The sequence below is a fragment of the Eubalaena glacialis genome, chromosome 1 (assembly GCF_028564815.1).
Source record: "Eubalaena glacialis isolate mEubGla1 chromosome 1, mEubGla1.1.hap2.+ XY, whole genome shotgun sequence".
NCBI lineage: Eukaryota > Metazoa > Chordata > Mammalia > Artiodactyla > Balaenidae > Eubalaena > Eubalaena glacialis.
The window spans coordinates 37738963-37764895 of NC_083716.1; the positions used below are offsets into that span (position 1 = coordinate 37738963).

Sequence of the window (25933 nt, forward strand, 5' to 3'; positions counted from 1 at the left end):
TATTGCCATTTGCAGCAACATGGATGGACCTAGAGATTATCATACTAAGTGAAGTAAGTCAGACAGAGAATGACAAATATTATATCACTTATATGTGGAATCTAAAATATAATACAAATGAATCTAGATACAAAACAGAAACAGACTCACAGACATAAGAAACAAACTTATGGTTACCAAAGGGGAAAGCGGGGGAGGGATAAATTAGGCGTACAGGATTAACAGATACAAACTACTGTACATAAAATAGATAAGCTTCAAAGCCTACACTCGTAACTACTAGTCTAAAACTATAGATAGCAGCTATGTAAATATAATTCATTTGTTAATCAAACATTTGATTTGAAATACACACACATAGTGTGTGTGTATGCATGTACGTATCCACAAATGTTTGTTGAACAAACGAATGAATTTATATGTCTATCTATATGTCTGTTATTCCCTTGTTCAACAGTGAATATGGCCAGGTGCCATTTTAGGCACTAGAGACATGGCAGTGAAGAAGACACACAGGTCCTTACTCTCTCTCGGCTCACATTCCATTGGGAGAAGATAGCAATAAACTACAAATATGGGACCATACAAGAAAATATCCTTGCATGCTACTACCCTGTCATGATTACTGCTGTCCTGGTAAAATTAAAATTGAGAGTATTGGTGGGTGCTAGGGGGGTGGAGTTATTTTAGGGAGAGTAGTTTGAAAAAGACTCTGTAAGGAAGATACATTTAAGCTGTGACCTAAATGACAAGAAAGAACTAGGTGTTCAAAGATCTGGGGGTTAGGGGAAACCTTTCTAGGCATAAAGAAGAGCAACTGCCAAGGCCCTAAGGCAAAGATGAACTTGGCGTGTTTAAGAAAAGAAGGCTGGTGTGGATGCTGCAAGGGAGAGAATCCTGTGAGGTGAGTCAGAGAAGCGGACAGGGACCAGATCACACGCGGACCTTGACCTGCCGGATGGGATAAGGAGCCTGGCTGTCGTTCTTAGTGACGTATGAAACCAAAGGGAGGGGTGTGTGTCCGGGGAGAGCTTAAGCAGAGGAGTGACTTGATATATATTTGAACAAGATCGTTCTGGCTGCTGGACTTCCTAAAGGAAGTCAAGTATGCAAACTGCTAGACCAGTTAGGGAGCTGTTGCTGGGGTCCAGGCAAGGAGTGATGGTGGATAGCAGAAGAAACCGAGAAAAGTGAACATATTTGGGGTATATTTTGAATGTCAGGTCACCAGGGCTTGCTGATGATTGGATCTGGAGTATAAAGTAAAGAGAGAAATTAGGATTATAGTGAGTTTTTGACTTGAGCAACTTGAGGGGCTCTGGTAACACTGAGATGCAGAAGACAACAGGAAAAGTAGGTTTATGGGAGAAACCAAGGTTTCTGTTTTGAAATTGTCAAATTGAGATGCCTATTGGATATCCAAGTGGAACTGTTAAGTCAATAGCTGGCTATTTGAGCCTAGAGTTCAAAGGTCAAGGCTGGAGTGGTAAATCTGAAAGTCCTGAGCATGTAGGTAGTTCTGAAAGCCTTGGGTCTGAAAGCCATTACCTATAGAAAGAGTGTAGAGGTAGAGGAGAGGGCTGGCCCGGACGGAGCCTTGGGGCACAGGGGCGGTCAGAGATTGGATAGAGGATGAAAAGGAGCAGAAGAGGCTGAGGAGTGGCTGGTGAGGAGGGAAAAAGGCCAGAAGGTGATGCTGCCCTAAGAACAAGTTAAAAAAATTTTTAAAAGTTCCACAGAGGAAGTGGTGGAGTTAGTGTCGTGCTCCGAACGCGGGCTGGGAAAGAATTTCCAGACACAGAGTATTTCAGAACAGTGAGTTTACTGAGAAACAAAGAGCAGATTTAGTGAGGGGCGCTGAAAATACAGCGGGCCGACTTCCTGACAGACCAAGGAGAGCCGACCCCTTTCGCGGGCTAGCAGCCAATTTTTATAGCCTCAAGAAAAAGAAAATTCCTGCTGGAAGGATGGCGTTAGGTGATTGGTCAGGATGCTATATGGTGAATATTTTACCTAATATGGAGTCGGGGAGCCGGCCCGTTTAGGTCAGAGCCCATGGCAACAGTTGCTATGGGGCTTGGTTAGTTCTGGAGATTTTTGTCCAGTGCCCTCAGTATAGGGCTCCACAGTTAATTCTTGAGAATAAACTAGAACGGGGGCTTCCCTGGTGGCGCAGTGGTTGAGAATCTGCCTGCCAATGCAGGGGACACGGGTTCGAGCCCTGGTCTGGGAAGATCCCATATGCCGCGGAGCAACTGGGCCCGTGAGCCACAACTGCTGAGCCTGCGCATCTGGAGCCTGTGCTCCACAACAAGAGAGGCCGCGACAGTGAGAGGCCCACGCACTGCGATGAAGAATGGCCCCCGCTTGCCGCAACTAGAGGAAGCCCTCGCACAGAAACGAAGACCCAACACAGCCAAATAAATAAATTAATAATTAATAAAGGTGCTAATAATTAAAAAAAAAAAAAGAACTAGAATGAAGACAGAAAAGTAACCACTGGATTAGGCAGCACACTGATCATTGGCAACTTAGTGTGTAAAGATGTGAGTCAAAAGTGGTGAAGTAAATGCTCCTTTGGGATGAGTTGAGGAGAAAACAAGAAGTGAGGAGACAATTCTTCTGAGAAGTTTCACTGTAAAAGCAGGAACTTGGGTGGCTATAGCTGGAGATAGCTGAGGGGAGATTATTTTTGAAAGTGGGTGGTATTAATGAATGTTTATGTGCTGATGAGAGTGACACAGTAGGGATGGAAAAACTGTGATACCAAAGAGCTGATAATTGCTGGAGAGAAATCTTTAAGGAGGTGAAATGGGATGTGAACTAGAACAAAATTATGATGCTCGACCTTCTTTTTTTAAACACTAGGGATAATTCATCCAAACTATGGAAGGGAAGGCAGGCTGAAGGCATAGATTTAGGCAGGTAGAAGATTTGGTAGTGACACGTGAGGGTGGTTCTCTAAGTTTGCTTCTTAGGGAAGGTATACACCAAAATGTTAGCAATACTTTTTATCTTTATTTATTTCTCTGTGTTTCCTTCTCCTCTACCTCTAAGTTTTTGCTTTTGAGCATGCATTTCTGTAAACCAAGAAATGTACACATTATGACTCCATGGAATCAAGACTCGATAGTTTCCACTTGCCCCTTCAGATCCACTCTGCATCCTTCTCCACCAGACTGTCACCGTCAGAGAGGGAGCTCCATGGTCTCTGGCTTCCCAGTGGGTTTGGCCAAAGGGAAACACAAAAGCTCAGAGGGAGGGAGTGGTATCCTCGAGTATTCACTTCTGGGGCTTCCACCCTGCAGAACTTTCCTCTCCTGAAGCCCACAGGTGCTGTCAGTTGGCCTTCTGTTTACAATTCTTTTTTTAGGTTCCTATAACTTCTCCTTTCTCTTGCGGCTTGGGGACCTAGTGTGTTATTAGCCCCAGGGTATTACATCACCTCTTCTTATCTCTGAACCCAAACCACTTCCTTATTCAACTTTCTTTAATTACTCAGCTTGAGTTCAACATCAGTTTCCTGCTAGGAACCTGATTTACACAGAAAAAGAAAGAAAACCTTAAAAACCAGGACTCAGGACCTGAGAACTAATTGGCAGATGAAATTAGCACATTCTTTTTGTGACCTTGTGCAAGTTGTTTAGCCTTTCTAAGCTTAGATTTCTTATATCTTTTGTGAGGATTAAATGAGATACATATAAAGTGCCTGTAACATCACCTGGCACATAGAATGCATCTGAAAATGTTATTTGTTAGTACTGTTATCATTATGGGCAACAACAAGCTACATTAATCAAGTGAGGCCATTCACAGGGATCATCTTATTTGATATTCACAACAGCCCCAGGAGGTAGGTGGTCAATAACCCCATTTTCAGATGAGGAACTGAAAGACCTAGTTTCTTACACAGTATCACACAGCAAATACATTGCCATTTCAGTCAACCAAATGTGTGTGTGTGTGTGTGTGTGTGTGCGTGTGTACAGGAAAAGAAACATCATTGTTGAGCGATGCATTCTTGATTTCTGGGATGATGACAGAAGTCATAGCACCAGAAGCCTCTGCTAATAATAGCAGCAGCACCAACAAATGAAACCATTCTGCATCTATGTGGGTTCTGAGAGGAAGAAAACTCGAAGAATGTCGATCCTCAGGGAAGTCATCTCCCTTCCATCAGACAAAGAAATGACAGTTCTTGCTGGGAGCCCCAGTCCCCATCCTTACCCATAGTCTCTTGTCATGGTCCAAGGATCAGGGGAAATTTTCTTCATCTTGCCAGATTTCAGTAGCATAAACAGTATTGTTGTTTGAGTCAATGAATACAAGATCCAGGATGCTAAGGGACAGACATCAGTCAAAAATGTTTTTTTTAAAAAAAAATCCCTTTATTTCCTAATTAAAATACTGTGAAGACATGATCTGCCCTAGTTAGCTGTCCAACACAGAGGTCTCTCTTTTTAACTTGTGGGCTGCTTTTGGGGACTGAGCAGAGCAGAGACTTGAGCATCCCCCCTTTTAAGAGGACCCACACCAAAGGCTGCCTGGAATCAGGCACCGTGGACATAGCCTATGTCCATGGATATGGTCCTTTCCCTCAAGGTCATCTGTCTCCTTCTCTAATTATCCCCAAATGACTGACAATGACGACGTCCATATATGTTTCTCATTTTCATTTGGGTTTCCATTCTCTCTTCTCTAACAAAGACAATTCAAAGCAACAAGTGTGCAACTATTCTTAAAGCAGAATGCAAGACCAGAGGCAATCCTTTGCTCTATTTTAGATTCTTGTTATTATTTAATTAAATTATGTCTCATAGGAAGCATTGAAACATTTCAAATAACCAAAATATACCCCAGAGGGTGTCTGTACTTTTGTCCAGGGGTCCCTGGCACATCATCAGCAGTTTCTACCATCTGGTGAGTCTCAAGGATCCCAGGAATGGGAATCAAAGCTATAATAATGTTCTCTAGCAGAGATTGCTAAATTTTTTAAAGGGCCAGATAGTAACTATTTTCAGCATTGTGGGCAACACAGTCTCTGTCTCAACTCCTTAACTCTGCTGTTACAGTGCAAAAGCAGTCATAGACAATACATGTTCCAGTAAGACATATTTACGAAAGCAACTGGCAGACTGTACTATCGCCCACGAGCTGTAGGGCATTAGTCCTTGCTCTATGGCCCAATACATTCTTCATATTCACAGAGCATCTTGAGGAAATGGCACATAGTGTTATTCACTCTACCTCCTTTTACTTCAAATTTCTGTTATTTTTTAAAATTTTTATTTATTATTTTTTTTTTTTTGGTATTTTTCGGCTGTGCTGCACGACATACAGGATGGTTCCCTGACCAGGGATCGAACCTGGGCCTCTGCAGTGAAAGCGCCACATCCTAACCACTAGGCCACCAGGGAACTCCCAAATTTCTGTAATTACAACAAATGACCTACAGCAATATCTCATTGAACATCCCAAACATACCATCTCCGTCTATACATTGGCTAAATCTTTTGACTAAGTGATCAATAAAGTCCTGACAATTGTGGCCTGATCCTCTCCTTAGCAGGCTCCTCGCTGCTCTCCACTTTACAATTTTTTTCCTAGCAGACTTCTTCCCTGGCTGTCAAAAAATGCGATTTGATTGATACTTGGGTAAATTGGGGCAGACATGGTTTCTTAAACAGGAAACAAAAAGCATTAACCATGGAAGAAGTCTTGGTGGCAAAACACTTGCTAGGGTTTACTAAAAGGTGCAGAGTGCTGTGAAGATTTAAATGAAGAAGTGATCACATAAAATTCTCTGAGGCATAAATGGTTAGAAGACTTTGCTGCAGAAGCAGCTCTTGGACGCTCGCTGAAGGATGCTGGAATGTTATTGAGGTGGGAGCACTGCTGGAGACTTCCAAAGACTTACAAAGTAATACAAGAACAGTGAAGGCTTTATTGGGCACCAGAGAGCATTCCATTTGATGGCATGTCATTGTTTAGAGCTAGAGAGAAAAGTTGGAGGCAAATGTGGGAAGCCTTGAATCATCCATCAAAGGCATTATAAGAGGATTGTCCTCTCTAGAATGGGTATTATGGTTAAGCCAAGATGAGTAGCAAGTTTCTTCTTGAGTATCAGCTCCCATGAATTGGTACCTGATGTCTCTCGTGGTCACTCCAAGGAGTAGTGGTGTATTGATACATATATATATATATATATATAATAACAGCATGATTCCAGTGGTATATTTCTAGCATGACACAATAACCCAGCCAGATGTTTTCCTTTCCCCAAATTTCCGGGTATAGCTGACTCACCCCTGTCAATCCACCACAGACTGTAGAAGTCCAGATGCCCGAAGTCCAAAGCTCCAGATTTCTGCAGCTTCACATGGGTTTCTGTGCTCATGGCCTCCTGAGTTCCCTCTTCCCAGACTCCATGTTTATGCTGCTTGTTTTGACCTAGATGTGAAATTAACACCTCCGCACAGCACCGCCAAAATACCCATTCACACAATGCAACAAACGATTTTGCATTTGTTGCCAAAAAAAAGCCAGGTCACCCAGCTTCCTCCCAGCTCTGAATCCCTTTTGTCAGAGGACATCCGGTCCCCACACCCCATCTCTCTCCTTCCTGTATCCAGGGACAAGATGTCCTCCCACTCTGAACCCAGAAAATGTACCAGTTTATTTCTCTCAAAAAAAGAAAAAGAAAAAAAAACATGAAAAAAGAAAACAGAACCCCCCCACACAAAAGGAATTGAGATGCCAGTTGCTGCTTTAAAAAGGAAAAGTCAACTCATTCCACACTAAAATGCTAGTGGAATCCCAGTGTTCTAAGACTGTGGATAAATTTTCTTTGTGGTTTTCTGTATTTTCTTAATTTTCTGAGTAGTCCTTTTCAAGAACTACAAAAGAAAAATGGTGGTGTTTTTCAAGCACTCACTTCTGAAGGGGCTGTGGAAACCTTTGTGGGGAAAGAAGATGGACAGGCCACCACCGCCCAGCTCACAAGGGGCCGGTGAGTCGGCCAAGCCCGCCCCCTAGTGGGGAAACCTGACAGCGCCCTCCACCCCTCCAGGGTCCGTTAAAATTGTCCTTGCAGAAAAAGCTCCTTGACATCCGTCTTGACAATGATTTTTTTGGATATGACACCAGAAGCACAAGCACTAAAAGCAAAAGTAAACAAATGAGACTACATCAGGACATGAACGCTACATGACACTGTCCTTCTGTTGCTTTCTTCTCTCTTCCTTTTCTAATTTCAGTGTGTTCACTCTCCCCAAACACTCCTAAGGGTGAAGGCGGTGTGTGGAGCCCTGCAGATTTCCCCACTCTGCCTAACAAAGCGCCTTGCCCATGGTAACCACAGTACTTGATTGAAAAGCAGAACACTTCCCCACAATTAAAGGTGACCCAGTGGGAGTCCCTGATCCCCAGGATTCCTAGCTGCTCTTCCGGGAGAAACTGCTGGGTGAGTGGAGGCCTGAGTGGAGATGCTGAGATGCTCCCAGATACTGGACACCTCCTGACTGACAGGCCTGAGATGGCTGAGAGAGACCGAGGCGAGAGAGGAGGGCCATACGACCACAAGTGTATGGTGCAAATAGGGTATGATAGCCTTAATAGGTTCTAATCCTGGAGATTTTGTCATTCATTTGTTATCCACATCTATGCAAAGTAAATTCTTTTTATTGATCAATTTCACTAAATTATAACAAGTCTTACAAGTTCTTTTCATTGGCTTTGTAAAATAGGCTTGTTTTCAATGAGTTCCAGCAATGACAGGTTTTCAGTAAATGTAATTGGTTTCATACCCCTACTGTCACCAGTGTTTCCCAGGTCATTCCAGCCTGGAGTCAAAACTGGCATCTCCATGAGAGAAACAGAAGAGAGAAGTAAAACCCTGTTTCTCTGGCTCCATTTCCACCCACAAGATCAGAATCCAACCCTGCCCTAGTCTACCCCGCACTCCCAAATATGTCTGGGAGCTCCATGTTATCTCCATGGGGCTTCTCCTCCCTGCTCCACATGCCATGGTGACACTCCTGCCACTGCTCTCTCCAAAGCCCAAGCTGAGCCTGGTGTCCTTGGCCAGGCCACCTGTTCCCCAGTGAGCTGGCAGAAAGGTTTGCCTTGACGCCCTGCATGTAGCTGGGTTACCACATATGGAAACTGTAGTGACAGAAGAGCTTTAATGTACTTTTACCTACACAAGTGCCTAGGCCGGGCAGGAAGAGAAGGCAGATCTAGAATGAAAAATACTCCCGAAACCTCCCCTCCCTTTCACACTGAGTCATTTGGTGAACACACCAAATCTGTGTTCCCATTTTCTCTTCCCTTACCTTAAAATCTATCCCAAAACACTCCTAGTCATTTCTGCAAATGGCCCCCAGAAGGGCACCACCCCATACAGCGACACACCAGTAACAATTAACCCCTGAATGCCCCCAGTGGCATGGTGGAGTCACACTCAGCTTAGTACCACTTAAGTTTTTAAGCCACGATCCTGCTTCCCTTGCCTGGACACACACACACTAATCAATCATACACATCAGCCCACACACATACACACACAAGCACATACACATGTACACACACTGATTTGTCTCCTATTTGAAATATTTCTATCTCCAATCACTCTTTTTTTAAAAATTTTTATTTTATGTTTTTATACAGCAGGTTCTTATTAGTTATCTATTTTATACATATTAGTGTATATATGTCAATCCCAATCTCCCAATTCATCACACCACCACCCACCCACCCACCCCTGCCGCTTTCCCCCCTTGGTGTCCATACGTTTGTTCTTTGCCATCTGTGTCTCAATTTCTGCCCTGCACACCGGTTCATCTGTACCGTTTTCCTAGGTTCCACATATATGGGTTAATATACAATATTTCTATTTCTCTTTCTGACTTATTTCACTCTGTATGACAGTCTCTAGATCCATCCACGTCTCTACAGATGACCCAATTTCGTTCCTTTTTATGGCTGAGTAATATTCCATTGTATATATGTACCACATCTTCTTTATCCATTTGTCTGTCGATGGGCATTTAGGTTGCTTCCATGACCTGGCTATTGTAAATAGAGCTGCAATGAACATGGGGTGCATGTGTCTTTTTGAATTACGGTTTTCTCTGGGTATATGCCCAGTAGTGGGATTGCTGGGTCACATGGTAATTCTATTTTTAGTTTTTTAAGGAACCTCCATACTGTTCTCCATAGTGGCTGTATCAATTTACATTCCCACCAACAGTGCAAGAGGGTTCCCTTTTCTCCACACCCTCTCCAGCATTTGTCGTTTGTAGATTTTCTGATGATGCCCATTGTAACTGGTGTGAGGTGATACCTCATTGTAGTATTGATTTGCATTTCTCTGATAATTAGTGATGTTGAGCAGCTTTTCATGTGCTTCTTGGCCATCTGTATGTCTTCTTTGGAGAAATGTCTATTTAGGTCTTCTGCCCATTTTTGGATTGGGTTGTTTGTTTTTTTGATATTGAGCTGCATGAGCTGTTTATGTATTTTGGAAATAAATCCTTTGTCCATTGATTCGTTTCCAAATATTTTCTCCCATTCTGAGGGTTGTCTTTTCGTCTTATTTGTAGTTTCCTTTGCTGTGCAAAAAATTTTAAGTTTCGTTAGGTCCCATTTGTTTATTTTTGTTTTTATTTCCATTACTCTACAGGTGGATCAAAAAAGATCTTGCTGTGATTGATATCAAAGAGTGTTCTTCCTATGTTTTCCTCTAAGAGTTTTATAGTGTCCGGTCTTACATTTAGGTTTTTAATCCATTTTGAGTTTATTTTTGTGTATGGTGTTAGGGAGTGTTCTAATTTCATTCTTTTACATGTAGCTGTCCAGTTTTCCCAGCACCACTTATTGAAGAGACTGTCTTTTCTCCATTGTATATCCTTGCCTCCTTTGTCATAGATTAATTGACCATAGGTGCATGGGTTTATCTCTGGGCTTTCTATCCTGTTCCATTGATCTATATTTCTGTTTTTGTGCCAGTACCATATTGTCTTGATTACTGTAGCTTTGTAGTATAGTCTGAAGTCAGGGAGTCTGATTCCTCCAGCTCCGTTTTTTTCCCTCAAGACTGCTTTGGCTATTCGGGGTCTTTTGTGTCTCCAAACAAATTTGAAGATTTTTTTGTTCTAGTTCCATAAAAAAAGGCATTGGTAGTTTGATAGGGATTACATTGAATCTGTAGATTGCTTTGGGTAGTATAGTCATTTTCACAATATTGATTCTTCCAGTCCAAGAACATGGTATATCTCTCCATCTGTTTGTGTCATCTCTGATTTCTTTCATCAGTGTCTTATAGTTTTCTGCATACAGGTCTTTTGTCTCCCTAGGTAGGTTTATTCCTAGGTATTTTATTGTTTTTGTTGCAGTGGTAAATGCGAGTGTTTCCTTAACTTCTCTTTCAGATTTTTCATCATTAGTGTTTAGGAATGCAAGAGATTTCTGTGCATTAATTTTGTATCCTGCAACTTTAACAAATTCATTGATTAGCTCTAGTAGTTTTCTGGTGGCATCTTTAGGATTCTCTATGTATAGTATCATGTCATCTGCAAACAGTGACAGTTTTACTTCTTCTTTTCCAATTTGTATTCCTTTTATTTCTTTTTCTTCTCTGATTGCCATGGCTAGGAGTTCCAAAACTATGTTAAATAATAGTGGTGAGAGTGGACATCCTTGTCTTGTTCCTGATCTTAGGAATGCTTTCAGTTTTTCACCATTGAGACTGATGTTTGTTGTGGGTTTGTCATATATGGCCTTTATTATGTTGAGGTAGGTTCCCTTTATGCCCACTTTCTGGAAAGTTTTTATCATAAATGGGTGTTGAATTTTGTCAAAAGCTTTTTCTGCATCTATTGAGTTGAGGATATGGTTTTTCTTCTTCAATTTGTTAATATGGTGTATCACATTGATTGATTTGCGTATATTGAAGAATCCTTGCATCCCTGGGATAAATCCCACTTGATCGTGGTGTATGATCCTTTTAATGTGCTGTTGGATTCTGTTTGCTAGTATTTTGTTGAGGATTTTTGCATCTATATTCATCAGTGATATTGGTCTGTAATTTTCTTTTTTTGTAGTATCTTTGTCTGGTTTTGGTATAAGGATGATGGGGGCCTCATAGAATGAGTTTGGGAGTCCTTCCTTTGCAATTTTTTGGAAGAGTTTGAGAAGGATGGGTGTTAGCTCTTCTCTAAATGTTTGATAGAATTCACCTGTGAAGCCATCTGGTCCTGGACTTTTGTTTGTTGGAAGATTTTTAATCACAGTTTCAATTCCATTACTTGTGATTGGTCTGTTCATATTTTCTATTTCTTCCTGGTTCAGTCTTGGAAGGTCATACCTTTCTAAGAATTTGTCCATTTCTTCCAGGTTGTCCATTTTATTGGCATAGAGTTGCTTGTAGTAGTCTCTTAGGATGCTTTGTATTTCTGCGGTGTCTGTTGTAACTTCTCCTTTTTCATTTCTAATTTTATTGATTTGAGTCCTCTCCCTCTTTTTCTTGATGAGTCTGGCTAATGGTTTATCAATTTTGTTTATCTTCTCAAAGAACCAGCTTTTACTCTTATTGATCTTTGCTATTGTTTTCTTTGCTTCTATTTCATTTATTTCTGCTCTGATCTTTATGATTTCTTTCCTTCTACTAACTTTGGGTTTTTTTGTTCTTCTTTCTCTAGTTCCTTTAGGTGTAAGGTTAGATTGTTTATTTGAGATGTTTGTTGTTTCTTGAGGTAGGATTGTATTGCTGTAAACTTCCCTCTTAGAACTGCTTTTGCTGCATCCCATAGGTTTTGGATCGTCGTGTTTTCATTGTCCTTTGTCTCTAGGTATTTTTTGATTTCCTCTTTGATTTCTTCAGTGATCTCTTGGTTATTTACTAACATATTGTTTAGCCTCCATGTGCTTGTGTTTTTTACATTTTTTTCCCTGTAATTGATTTCTAATCTCATAGCGTTGTGGTCAGAAAAGATGCTTGATATGATTTCAATTTTCTTAAATTTACTGAGGCTTGATTTGTGACCCAAGATGTGATCTATCCTGGAGAATATTCCGTGTGCACTTGAGAAGAAAATGTAATCTGCTGTTTTGGGATGGAATATCCTATAAATATCAATTAAATCTATCTGGTCTATTGTGTCATTTAAAGCTTGTGTTTCCTTATTAATTTTCTGTTTGGATGATCTATCCATTGGTGTAAGTGAGGTGTTAAAGTCCCCCACTATTATTGTGTTACTGTTGATTTCCTCTTTTATAGCTGTTAGCAGTTGCCTTATGTATTGAGCTGCTCCTATGTTGGGTGCATATATATTTACAATTGTTATATCTTCTTCTTGGATGGATCCCTTGATCATTATGTAGTGTCCTTCCTGTCTCTTGTAACATTCTTTATTTTAAAGTCTATTTTATCGATATGAGTATTGCTGCTCCAGCTTTCTTTTGATTTCCAGTTGCATGGAATATCTTTTTCCATCCCCTCACTTTCAGTCTGTATGTGTCCCTAGGTCTGAAGTGGGTCTCTTGTAGTCAACATATATATGGGTCTTGTTTTTGTATCCATCCAGTGAGCCTGTGTCTTTTGGTTGGAGCATTTAATCCATTCGCGTTTAAGGTAATTATAGATATGTATGTTCCTGTTACTATTTTCTTAATTGTTTTGGGTTTGTTTTTGTAGGTCCTTTTCTTCTCTTGTGTTTCCCACTTAGAGAAGGTCCTTTAGCATTTATTGTAGAGCTTGTTTGGTAGTGCTGAATTCTTTTAGCTTTTGCTTGTCTGTAAAGCTTTTGATTTCTCCATCGAATCTGAATGAGATCCTTGCCAGGTAGAGTAATCTTGGTTGTAGGTTCTTCCCTTTCATCACTTTAAATATGTCATGCCACTCCCTTCTGGCTTGTAGAGTTTCTGCTGAGAAATCAGCTGTTAACCTTATGGGGGTTCCCTTGTATGTTATTTGTCATTTTTCCCTTGCCGCTTTCAATAATTTTTCTTTGTCTTTAATTGTTGCCAATGTGATTACTATGTGTCTGGGCATGTTTCTGCTTGGGTTTATCCTGTATGCGACTCGCTGCACTTCCTGGACTTGGGTGGCTATTTCCTTTCCTATGTTAGGTAAGTTTTCAACTATAATCTCTTCAAATATTTTCTCTGGTCCTTTTTCTCTCTCTTCTCCTTCTGGGACCCCTATAATGTGAATGTTGTTACATTTAATGTTGTCCCAGAGGTTTCTTGGGCTGTCCTCATTTCTTTTCATTCTTTTTTCTTTATTCTGTTCCATGGCAGTGAATTCCACCATTCTGTCTTCCAGGTCACTTATCCATTCTTCTGCCTCAGTTATTCTGCTATTGATTCCTTCTAGTGTATTTTTCATTTCAGTTATTGTACTGTTCATCTCTGTTTGTTTGTTCTTTAATTCTTCTAGGTCTTTGTTAAACATTTCTTACATCTTTTTGATCTTTGCCTCCATTCTTTTTCCAAGGTCCCTGATCATCTTCACTATCATTATTCTGAATTCTTTTTCTGGAAGGTTGTCTATCTCCACTTCATTTAGTTGTTTTTCTGGGGTTTTATCTTGTTTCTTCATCTGGTAGATAGCCCTCTGCCTTTTCATCTTGTCTGTCTTTATGTGAATGTGGTTTTTGTTCCACAGGCTGCACGATTGTAGTTCTTCTTGCTTCTGCTGTCTGCCCTTTCCTAATGCCTTTGTTAAATCATCCTCAAAACTCCGGAACTCCATACTCCAGAGGCCTTCCTTTCCACATGCTGCCTCTCCCGTTCTGCGCAGGTCCTCTCCAATCACTCTTGATATTTCTATTTGTCCCACCCTCCTGACCTTTCATAGGATGATGGAAAATGTATTTGTACAGCATCAGATCACATAAGTAGAGACCCTCCAATTGATATTTGTCCCATTGTCACAACTCTCTGAACAAGCCAGAAAGAAATCATTAGATCTTTTGGTGCCTCTGACTCCACCATAAAAGTAGGAGAGTGGGGTGGGAGTTGGGGGAGATATATTGAGAATAGTGACAGAGAGAGAGAGAGAGATAAATGAAGACTTAGAACCAGTTTGGGCTGAACTTCAAATCCATTGAAAATATGGTGAACATGCTCCAAACCATTGGACTGGTTGAGCCCAGGCATAGTACTCTGTGCTGGGTCAGAGTGGAGGAAGGTGTTTAGATTCCTGTGGCAGCTATAACAGATTATCCCAAACTTGGTGTAAGACAGAAACCCCCAAACAACAGAAATTTGTTCTCCACTGTTCTGGAGGCTAGAAATCCAAAATCAACGTGTTGGCAGGGCCACACTCCCTCTGAAGGCTGTAGGGGAGAATCCATTCTTGCCTCTTCTAGCTTCTGATGGGTCCTGTGTTACTTGGTTTGTGGCTGCATTACTCTAGTCTCTGCTTCTATCTTCACATGGTCTTCTTCCCTGTGTGTCCCTGTGTCTTCTCCTTTTCTGTCATAAGGACACTGTCATAGGATTTAGGGCTAATCCTAATCCAGGATGATCTCATCTCAAGATCTGCAACTTAATGAAAAATACAAATAGTAGCCTCACTGAGGGTGTACTACATGCCAGGCACTGTACGCATATTTTCTCTATTTCTCACAAGACTGCAGCCCTGCAATCAGTTCTGCAAAGTGGGTGTTATTAGTCCCACTTTACAGATGGGAAAACCGAGGCTCAGAAAAGTTGCTCAAAGTTTTAGAGATAGAAACTAACAGATCTGACCAGGTTTAGACAGCGTACCCCTTGATTGTCACATCCTTGTTGCTAATTCCATTCATTCATTCATTCCAGAAACATTTATTGAACGCCTACTGCATGTGAAAGCCATTCTAGGTGCTGAAGATACCTAGAACAAAGGACAAAACAAAAATCTCTGTTTGCTCAAAGTTGAAATTCTAATGGGAGATACAGACAGGAAGCAGATATGTAAAATATGTAGTATTTTAAGTGGTGATATAGCTATGGAAAAATTATAAAGCAATGTATGTACCTTGTCAAACATATCAACTGTAACAAGACATCTTTGAGATAACAGGGAGATTTGAATATATACTGGTATATGATAATGTTAGTTTCTTAGATTTGATAATGGCATGGTGGCAGTGTTTCTAAAATACATTTATTTAAAGATGCAGACTGAAGTGTTTATGTATAAACTAAGATTGCAAAAATGTTGCAAATTATTGATATTGGATGATAGATACATGAGGAAGATACTTTAAAAATTTTTTGTATGTTTAAAAAATTTCCATAATACATAGTTTGGAATAGGGGTGGCAGATAAGACATGCAAGGGGTTTTGTAAGACCAAATAGGTAAATCAGGGAAGGTCGTACTGAGAAGGTGACATTGGAGCAAAGACTTGAATGAGGTTGGGGAGGAAACCATATGGATCTCTGAGAATGTTCCAGGCAGAAGTAGGAGTTAGTACAGAGCCCTGAGGAAAGAGAGAAAGAGAGAAAGAGTGTGGAAAGAGAGAAATGTACTCCAAAGAAACTGGGCAGAACTGTGAATAAGAAATCAAACTATGATGCCTGCTAGCTTCCCTTCAGCTTTAGAGTTATTAATAATGTTCTTTACTGTGTCTTATGCAACAGAACATTTCAGACAGTATCATAATGCCAATTAAGTTGTGCCATTATTTTGAGCCGAATTATTCAGATTTTAAAGGATATTGAATATTTTAAGTGTAGACATTATGAGGTTTTTCAAAAGCCAGAAATGATCACACCTTTCCAAACTAGAATAGGCCACTTTTCTAGCATACTAGACGCATACTACAGGTTTCAATTTCTAATAAGGTAATGTCACTTGCTATAACCCATACATAAAGCTCTCTGAGGTCCTTAATATTTTTTTTTAAAGAGTAAGGGGGTTTTGAGATCAAAAAGTGAGAAAATCACAATGGATTATCCCCAGCCTTGTTGGTAGATTCATTTCTTCCCATGACCTCATACGAAACTATTGCTTTGGAGTTCCTAGCACTTATCCAAGTCCCTGGCTGGGCCTAAATTGTCAGTCCTTCTGGCTCAGGAAGCTGCTTTTCAGTCACCTGAGAGACTTTGACCAAAGGTACCCTGTTTCCTCTTTGGCATTTTTGTCTATTTCATTTGTTACTTTCTTTTTCTCACTTTTTTCTTTTTCTCATTTTTACTTTTTATTCTCTTTTTTTCTTTTTTCTTTATTCTTTTTACTCACTCCGTTTTCAGTTTTTCTTATTTGTTTAGTTTATTTTCACTTTTGTCTGGCATTGTGTTGTTTATTTTTTAAATTAATTAATTATTTATTTATTTAATTTTTGGCTGTGTTGGGCCTTCGTTTCTGTGCAAGGACTTTCTCTAGTTGCGGCAAGCGGGGGACACTCCTCATCGCGGTGTGCGGGCCTCTCACTATCGCGGCCTCTCTTGTTGCGGAGCACAGGCCCCAGACGCGCAGGCTCAGTAGTTGTGGCTCACGGGCCCAGTTGCTCCGCGGCATGTGGGACCTTCCCAGACCAGGGCTCGAACCTGTGTCCCCTGCATTGGCAGGCAGACTCTCAACCACTGCGCCACCAGGGAAGCCCTGGCATTGTGTTTTGATTCAGTCATAAAGACCAGTTCATGGGGTGAACTTTGAACTGGTTTTCTTTTGATTTGGACCAAGCTTCTCACCAGCTCTTCCCAGATGTAAGCCGACCTCAGGACGCCTCGACTCCAAGCACAGCAGTGAGTCCAGTGTGCTGCGGGGCCTCTAAGCTGTCTCTGCTGAGGAGAGACCCAGATTCACATGGTCTCCTCCAGACCCTCGAGACCATCATCAAGGGAGACTGGGCTACGGTGAAGCTGGCCAGCATATCCTGGCTGGGAAAGCGAGAGCTGTGAAGATCGTTGATGAGACTCAGCGGAACTCCTCCAGCCTCCAGAGACTGTCCCGCAAAGCAGGAATCATGAAGGCTTGGATCATCCCAACATAGTGAAGTATTTGAAGTGACAGAGGCTGAGGAAACTCTCTGCCTTGTCAGGAGGACGCTAGTGGAGGAGAGGTGTTTGAGTACCTCGTGGCTCATGGCAGTAGGAAAGCAAAGCAGCTGAAAGCAGAGTCCACCAGGAGGGTACTGTCCACAGAGATTTAAAGGCAGAAAACCTGCTCTTGCATGTGAACATCACACTTTGGCTTCAGCAACAAATGCACCTTTTACAACAAGCTGGACACCTTCTGGGGTGGTGCCCCTCGTGCTGCCCAGAACTCTTCCAGGGAAGAACCACAGGAAGTCATCCTGTCTACACTGGCCGATGGATTCCTGCCTTTTGAAGGATGGAAACTCAAGGAGCTGTGGGAGCCGGTTCTGAGCAGAATATATCACATTCCATTCTTGTCAATGGAATGCGAATATCTGCTAGAGAAGTTTCTCATTCTCGATCCCAACAAGAGAGGCCCTTTAGAGCAAATTGTGAAGGATCCGTGGATTACTGTGGGTCATGGCTATGAGGAACTAAAGCTCTACATGGAGCCACTCTCTGACTACCAGGACCCCGGGCAGACTGAATTCATGGCGTCCATGGTTACACGTGGAGACAGAGATCCAGGACTCACTGAGAGGCCGGAAAGACAAGGTAATGTTCCAATATCTGCTCCTGGGTTATAAGAGATCTGAGCCAGAGGGCTACCGGGTCACCCTGAAGCCTCAGGCTTCAGCGGATCTAACAGCAGCACTCCTTCCCCAGCCCCCAGGAACGGCACAGGGTCCCCGCCAGCTGCAAGCAGCACATTCCCACCTCTAACTGCTGCTCTGAGAACACTCCGAGGACGAACGCATATGTGGAGAAGGATCAGGGCACAGGGCGGAGGGCCACAGCGCAGCCAGCGAGCCGGCAGGGGAAGAAGACCGCCGCTGCCGCCCACCCCCCAGCGCCCTCTCCACCGGCACAAATCAGAGCAGGAATCCCCTGCGTTGGGAGAGAGCCAGCCTCGGCCAGGCCTCCGTGCAGAAGGGCCAAGGCAGCCTAACCGTGAGGGTCCGGGGCCCCCTTGGCTTCGGCTTCCGCCACAGTCTAACCCGGCCCCGCCTGCACCCGAAATCCAAGTGCAGCCCAAGCTGGGCTCCGGCCCCGCCCCACGGAGAGTACCTGTGAGGAGCCCAAGCCCAGCACAGCCCCCAGCCTGTCCCCGAGTCTACCCGTCTACCTGCAAGGTCAGTAGGGAGTGGAGCCCCGGGTCCGTCCAAAGGGGACTCCGCCCACAGGGGCAGCCCGACAGGTGCCAGACCCAGACATTCTGCCCTGAGGTGAGACCCCAGCCTCTGCCAGTGGCAAAAGCCACAATCGGCTCCATTGGGAGCTTCTTCAGGAAGTTCAAGTCCAAATCGACAGGAAGAAATCGAGGTTTGCCCGAGGAACCTGAATGAACCTGAAAGCAAAGACAGAGGGAAGACACTCCTCCCTCACATGGTGAGCAGCCGAGGCAGTGATAAAACAGTGAGCCGCGCTCACTACACTTGAGATGGACGATGGAGACCACGAGCTCCGTGGAGCGGGAGGAGATGATGCGGAGACAGGAGAGGATGCCGGGGCAGGAGAGGGTGCGGAGACAGGAGAGGATGCGGGGGCAGGAGAGGATGCGGAGACAGGAGAGGGTGTGGGGGCAGGAGAGGATGCGGGGGCAGGAGAGGATGCGGAGACAGGAGAGGGTGTGGGGGCAGGAGAGGGTGCGGGGGCAGGAGAGGATGCGGGGGCAGGAGAGGGTGCGGGGCCAGGCGGTGCTCCACGCGAGCAGCTGCCGGTGCAGCAGAAGCAGGACCAGCCGCTGTGCAGGCAGCCGGGACTCGCGAGCAGGGAGGGCGGTCTCCCGACCTAGGGGATTGTAACGCGGACCCCCATCCCCAGGCCTCCAGAAGCATCGCCTCCAGAACCGCCGCCCGGGAACCAGAGGAGGCGCCTTTCCAAGTTGAGGCCGCGCTCCCCCACCTGGAGCCAAACCGCAGCCAGGCCCGGCGCCTCCCTGGAACCCTGCTCTTCTTCTCTTCTACCTGCTGGTGAGGCGCGATGCCCTGTAAGATAAACACAGGCGACTCCAGTGAGAACACACAGCTGTTTACTCAGAGCCGGCCAGAGGAGTCGCCACCATCACTTGCATTTGGCGGGGACCCCAGGCAGACAGGACAGTGGGAAGCTCCCAGGTGGAAAGGGAAGGCTCCAGGAGCCCAGACTGGGGGCTGTTGGCACCGGGAAGCTGGAGGAGGACTAACTAGAGATGGACATCTTATGTGGTTGGTTTAAGAAACGTATTTGGCTTTCTCTGGTTGGACCTGAGTTGGAAGGGGAGTGTAGATGTGAGGAGGAAAAAAAAAAAAAAAAAAAAGGAAGCTGGCAATCATTGACCCAAGTTCTGATGCCTGTTGCATTACTGGAATAAGGAGCCCAAAGTGGTGACTTAGCAATTTCAGCTTCCAGGTTAAAGGAGCCACAGTCAATGTAGATCCATTAATTCTGGACATCTTTCCTTCTTGGAAAGATTAACATGCAGGTTAACTGTTCAAAGCTCTTCCACTGGGGGAAATTCCCATAACCACTGTCCTTCAGAACCACCCCTAAATGGGGCTAGAGTGCTACAGTTGTCTACTTTGGGGAGGTACCAAACATATCATGCAGAACCATGTATAAACTGGTCCAAATAATCTTTTCCTCAGTCAGCTAGTCACATGGAACTCCCCATGAGGCCATAGGTGAGGACTGAGAGAGAAAGGGCAATGTAGAAAGAATACGGGTCATGGGAATCTTGCTTGTGGGACTTCCTTGCATCTTTAGGTCCTACATGGGCTCAGTTTCATCTACAGCACTTCTTGATGATGGAGATCTCCTGTGCACACCCAACTTTATAGTTTGATTGGTCAGGCTACACCCAATTCATGATGGATAGTCAATCACATATAGCTTGATGGCCTACCGTCAAGTATTCATTCAGTCTCTACTAAGAGTCCTGAACAAGCCAGACACTGTTCCTCAAAGGAGAATAGTAATTTGCAGAGGATGACATAGCTATGCTCCAAGATCCTAAAGGTGTGTTCTGTGATTCACCTGACAAAGGCTCCATAGAGCATCACCATCTGTCACAGACACTTTGGGCATCTCAAATCTGTTGGGTCATATGGCACAAGTAGCAGAGCAGCTTGCCTGCAGCTCAGACCTGTTGCAGACCCTTCTCTTGCTCTGTGGGCACTCAAAACTGGCAGCCTTTAGGGTAATTCAGAAAACGGGTCAAAGTAGCAGGCTCAAACGAGGTACACATTGTCTCAGACTCCAAGGAGGCCCACTAGGCTTGGTACCTCTTTATCAGTAGTAGAAGGGAGCAGATGCAACAACTTGTATTTCACATTGGAAAGTACATGTCAACATGCCCCAGACACTGGACTCCTAGAAACGTCACTAAGGTGGCAGACCTCTGAAATGTTAAGGGGCTTATTTCCACCCACTGATATACATGAGTCTTACCAAGGTGTCTAGAATGGTTGCAACTTCCTGCTTACCATGTCCAAATCAGCAGCATACCATCAGCATCACAGTGGACCAGCATGATGTCTTGGGAAATGAAGAAATATCAGTCTCTGTGAAGGAAATAGTGACAGAGGGCTGTATCCCTGAGATAAGACAGGGAAGGTGAATTTCCGGTCTGGCCAGCTGGAAGCAAACTGCTTCTATTGGTCTTTACTAACATGAATAGATAATACAGCATTTACCAGTTGCATAGCTGCATACCACCTGCCCCAGAATGGGTCAATTTGCTCCAACAATGAAAAGCTGGAACAGCAGCTAAACTGAAGTGACCATCTCATTAAGTTGACTAAAATCCACTGTCCCCAAGATCCATCTGCCCTTTGCATAGACACAGTTAAGCAATCCTTTAAAGAGAAAGAAATTGGCACTGAGACGACACAACTAACAAATGACAGACCAGAATTCTAACTGCAAAGTCTAAGCCCAGGTCCTCACATCTTAACACCTCAGCGACTTTGTAATCACATCCAGTTGCCATCACAAATTGGACCTGCAGATTCATTACTAGGACTTAATCTCAATTTTGGGTAAAGAAATTTTTAAAAATTCATCCTCTCTCAAATATGAAATAGATTGCAAAGTAGGTACCCAAAATGTGATCCAGTCCTTCAATAATTGATCTCTGATGGAAGTTTAAATCGTGACTGGCTTTCTAGATGGCGGTTTGGTAACGAATCAACATCCTTAACGGCCACGATGGGCGCATGCGGCGGGACTGCCGGGGTACCGAGTTGTCCGTCGCCCTGCAGCCTCGCGCCCGTGTCCCCGCAGCCACGGTTGGAGCCCCAGCTCCTGGGACTCGGGCTGCCGAGTCCGGCAGACCTCCAGGAGGCGCTGAAGCGCTAGGCGAGGCTTTGACAACGACAAGGTCACTTGCAAATTGCCCGCCGAGGATGAAAAGAGCTTCAACTCTGTGGCCAAACTGCACAACGTGAGGAGCTTGGAGGTAAAGCGAACAGTTTCAGCCCGTAGACCGTGCACCAAGGCGAAAAGCCACTGCGGGAGAGGATGTGGACCCGGCTAAGGCCCAGAATTCTGACAGTGATTCGTGACAATTTATGACCCGTTCCTGGCTGTTCCTCTGCAGATAACAGCCGGTCATCTAAAGCAACCTCACACAAACAGGGACCACTCGTCCCCTTAACGAACGATGGAGAGACTTCAAAAGCGAGTCCGCAGCGGGAGAGAGCCGGCCTTCCAGCTGCAGAGCCCGGGCGCCTTCCTCTTCCGAAGCTGGTTAGTACCTCCCTCAGCATCGACATTCAAGTGAAGCAGAAGATACTCCAGCTCTGACAACCTGTTTATTGATAGGTTACAAAGGATCACAAGGTAAAAATCACTCAGAGGAAAACACGAGTACTGTACCTGGATAGGCCTTCATAGTGGAACTCAGAAGGAGCCTCATTCGTGGAAGTGCTAAGAATTTGGGCCAAAAACCCAGCACCCTGACCACATAAACTTAAAACAAATGTATTCCCTTTTGTCATTATGCGAGAAGAGGGCCTCCTGAAGGAGGCCTCTGAAGAAGGAGGCACAAGGATAAGAAGCATCTTAATGGCATCACAGCAGCTGGACTTCTACCACGTCACCGTACACCTACACAGCTGCTTTCCTAGAAGGATCTTTGGCACTTCAGAAAGAGTAGAAACAGTTGTGAGGAGATGCAAGCCAAGATCACAGGACAAAGATTAGCTGAAAGATTGAATATTAAAATGCATACCCATAATCCAGAGGGTAGACTTTGGGGGAAATACCAAGAAGTAAGGGATGAAGTTGGTGATCAGTTCTCTGATGATGTATTCTGAAGACAGGCATTAGGATGATCTCCTAAATCTCTCACTGTTGAGATGTGGTTGTCTTATATCAGACTTTTTAACAAGTATCAAGATCAGTGCCAGACACTTTTGAAGGCAAGAATTTTATAAAGTTACACTAAGGAAACTATTGAAAAAAATGCCCAGTTCATCTGTCAGAAGATGACCTTCATGTGCTTGAATATTGTGTTTAACCACATTGTATTAAATTTTTGCACTGTATCAGGCATTGGTCTGAGTACTGCTTATAACAGAGTACTTTCTCTTTTTTCTTTAAGCCAAATGAAAGCAAGTGAGTCCTTTTTGTCTTATTCTCATCTCTATTAGATATTACTTACTACCTGTCTTTCAGTGAGATACTTAGTTGTGCCAGGAGTCACCTAAAATGAATTAGAAAGACATAGCATCCTTCTTTTTTGGATAAAGAAGTGAGCAGTCTAGAGAATTTTATGCATATTTGCAAGGGGTTATTGAGACATTGGATGTGAAGTACTTAGGAAGACACTCATAGGAAATGCTTAACAAATGTGTTTCCTCCTTCTGCCTTCCCTTAGGAAGAATGTTTTCATCTTGTTCGGAATAAGGAGTACTTTTAGTATGAGCTAGAGGTGAAGGGTCTTTCTAGGTGACCAAAATTTCCTGGAGCAGCCTGGGGTCTAAGAAAGGTCTAAGATGATGCACAGAGGTGAAGGGAGTACCCATGCTTGTGCTTTTCCTGTCTTGAGTTCTTTGATCTAATAGGGGATATGTTCATTTACCGGATGTTAACATTTGGAAAGGAAATATTTTCAAAAGCTACGGTTGAGGGACTTCCCTGGTGATCCAGTGGGTAAGACTCTGCGCTACCAATGCAGGGGGCCGGGGTTCAGTCCCTGGTCAGGGAACTAGATCCGCATGCATGCTGCAACTAAGAGTTCGCATGCTGCAACTAAAGATCCTGCGTGCTGCAACTGAGACCCAGCGCAGCCAAAATAAATAAAGTGCTTACCCATTGGGAAAAAAAAAAGTTACAGTTCAATTATTGTCTTGCCAATATGTCACTTTAAATTTACCCCCAAAGAGAGGGAAACCTCTAGGCTGCAGAAACCTCAGTCTCACTTATACACACTTTCATGTCATCTTAAAGGATTGTATGGTTGTCTCCAGAGAAGTTAACACTTACATTACCAAAGATTTGTTTGTCTAATATGTTGGCATCTCTTCTTTTTTGAATTTATTTTTATTTATTTATTTTTGGCTGCGTTGGGTCTTTGTTGCTGTGCGCGGGCTTTCTCTAGTTGCAGTGAGTGGGGGCTACTCTTCGTTGCAGTGCACGGGCTTCTCATTGTGGTGGCTTCTCTTGTTGCGGAGCATGGGCTCTAGGCGCGTGGGCTTCAGTAGTTGTGACACAGGGGCTCAGTAGTTGTGGCTCATAGGCTCTAGAGCGCAGGCTCAGTAGTTGTGGCACACGGGCTTAGTTGCTCCGTGGCATGTGGGATCTCCCTGGACCAGGGATCGAACCCGTGTCCCCGGCATTGGCAGGTGGATTCTTAACCACTGTGCCATCAGGGAAGTCCCTATGTTGGCATCTTTAAACAATGCTGAAAGAAGAATAAAATATTAATTAGAACAAATAAGAAAAATCCTTAAAGGAGAACCTTTGTTAGACCTATAAATTTTATTTCAAAGACTTTATCCTAATGGAATTACCATGCATAATAGCTGATATTGGTTTTTTATAAATTTATTTATTTATTTGGCTGCGTTGAGTCTTTGTTGCTGCGCACGGGCTTTCTCTAGTTGCGGCGAGCGGGGCTACTCTTCGCTGCGGTGCACGGGCTTCTCATTGCGGTGGCTTCTCTTGTTGTGGAGGCTTCTCTTGTTGCAGAGCATGGGCTCTAGGCACACGGGCTTCAGTAGTCGTGGCTCATGGGCTCTCTAGTGCAGGCTCAGTAGTTGTGGTGCACGGGCTTAGTTGCTCCGTGGCATGTGGGATCTTCCCGGACCAGGGATCGAACCCGTGTCCCCGGCATTGGCAGGCAGATTCTTAACCACTGCGCCACCAGGGAAGTCCCTGATATTGGTTTTTAAAAATGGAAATAACTTAAACATCCAACAAAGGGGATTTGTTAGTAAATTATTGTACCTCCAAATGACAAAATCATACATGCAACCATTAAAAATGATTTTTAAAATGTTGAGTGACATAGAAAGATTTCCAATATTAAGTGGGAATAAAGTAGACAACTAAATAATATGTATAGTATGAGCCCATTTTTGTAAAATTAGGTATGCAGAGGAGAATAGTGTTAGATATATACACACCAAAGTGGTAATTATATTGAACCTATATGATAACTAAAAGCCATTAATAATAAGCAAATAAATTGAATTTATAGAAAGGAATTTACTGTAAGGAAAAATGTTAAAAAAAAACAAACAATTAACCAACATTTATCGAGTACTATATGCCAGACCTATTATAAGTGCTTTTTTTTTTTTTAACATCTTTATTGGAGTATAATTGCTTTACAATGGTGTGTTAGTTTCTGCTTTATAACAAAGTGAATCAGCTATACATATACATATATCCCCATATCTCTTCCCTCTTGTGTCTCCCTCCCTCCCACCCTCCCTACCCACCCCTCTAGGTGGTCACAAATCACCGAGCTGATCTCCCTGTGCTATGCGGCTGCTTCCCACTAGCTATCGGTTTTACATTTGGTAGTGTATATATGTCCATGCCACTCTCTCACTTTGTCCCACCTTACCCTTCCCCCTCCCCGTGTCCTCAAGTCCATTCTCTAGTAGGTCTGCGTCTTTATTCCCATCCTGCCCCTAGGTTCTTCATGACCAATTTTTTTTTTTTTTTTTTTAGATTCCATATATATGTGTTAGCATACGGTATTTGTTTTTCTCTTTCTGACTTACTTCACTCTGTATGACAGACTCTAGGTACATCCAGCTCACTACAAATAACTCATAAGTGCTTTTACACATTTTATCTTGTCTAAACTTTGAAATGGTCTTAGACACTACTAATTTTATTTTACAGATGAGGAAACAGGCAGAAAGAAGTTAAAAATCTTCCCCAAGTTTGCACAGCTAACAAGTTGTAGATACTGGCTTGAACTTGGGAGCTCTGATCCCTGAGTCTGCATTGTTAACCACAATTCTGGACTTCCTCCTACTTCCCTCTGCCAGCATAGAGTGTAGAAAGATAATGTGAACATTATCTTGAATTTCCCCAATCTAGCTCCATTTTTCATCCTTTTCCATCCTGCCCTGCGAAGTGCAAGGATTATGGAATAGACTATATTAACAGGTTCCTATGTCCTCCAGCTACTGATTGGGTTTTGTCAATGGGGAGCACTTTGCAGAAGAAAGAAGGGAGAGAGACAGTGATGGTAGAGGGTTTATTTCTCTGGTTCTCTCCCTGCTGAGAGGCTAAGTGCTGTGTCATTCTACTGAAGGGTACTGTTCCTTTCACGGGGGCTTCTATGAGACTCTTTCCTTCCGTTTTCCAGTAGCCATCTCATCTCTTTGGGCCTAGGGATGGCTAACTGCTGTGCTGTCTTG

The 25933-nt window shown here is 43.4% G+C and overlaps 1 protein-coding gene and 1 pseudogene across 2 annotated transcripts in view; both read left to right on the forward strand.

Annotated features, from left to right (window-relative positions):
* Window positions 1-25933, forward strand: part of LIPA (lipase A, lysosomal acid type) — a 122589-nt gene that overhangs the window by 60408 nt on the left and 36248 nt on the right. The window lies entirely within an intron of this gene.
* On the forward strand, window positions 840-17792 carry LOC133091077 (serine/threonine-protein kinase MARK2-like; annotated as a pseudogene).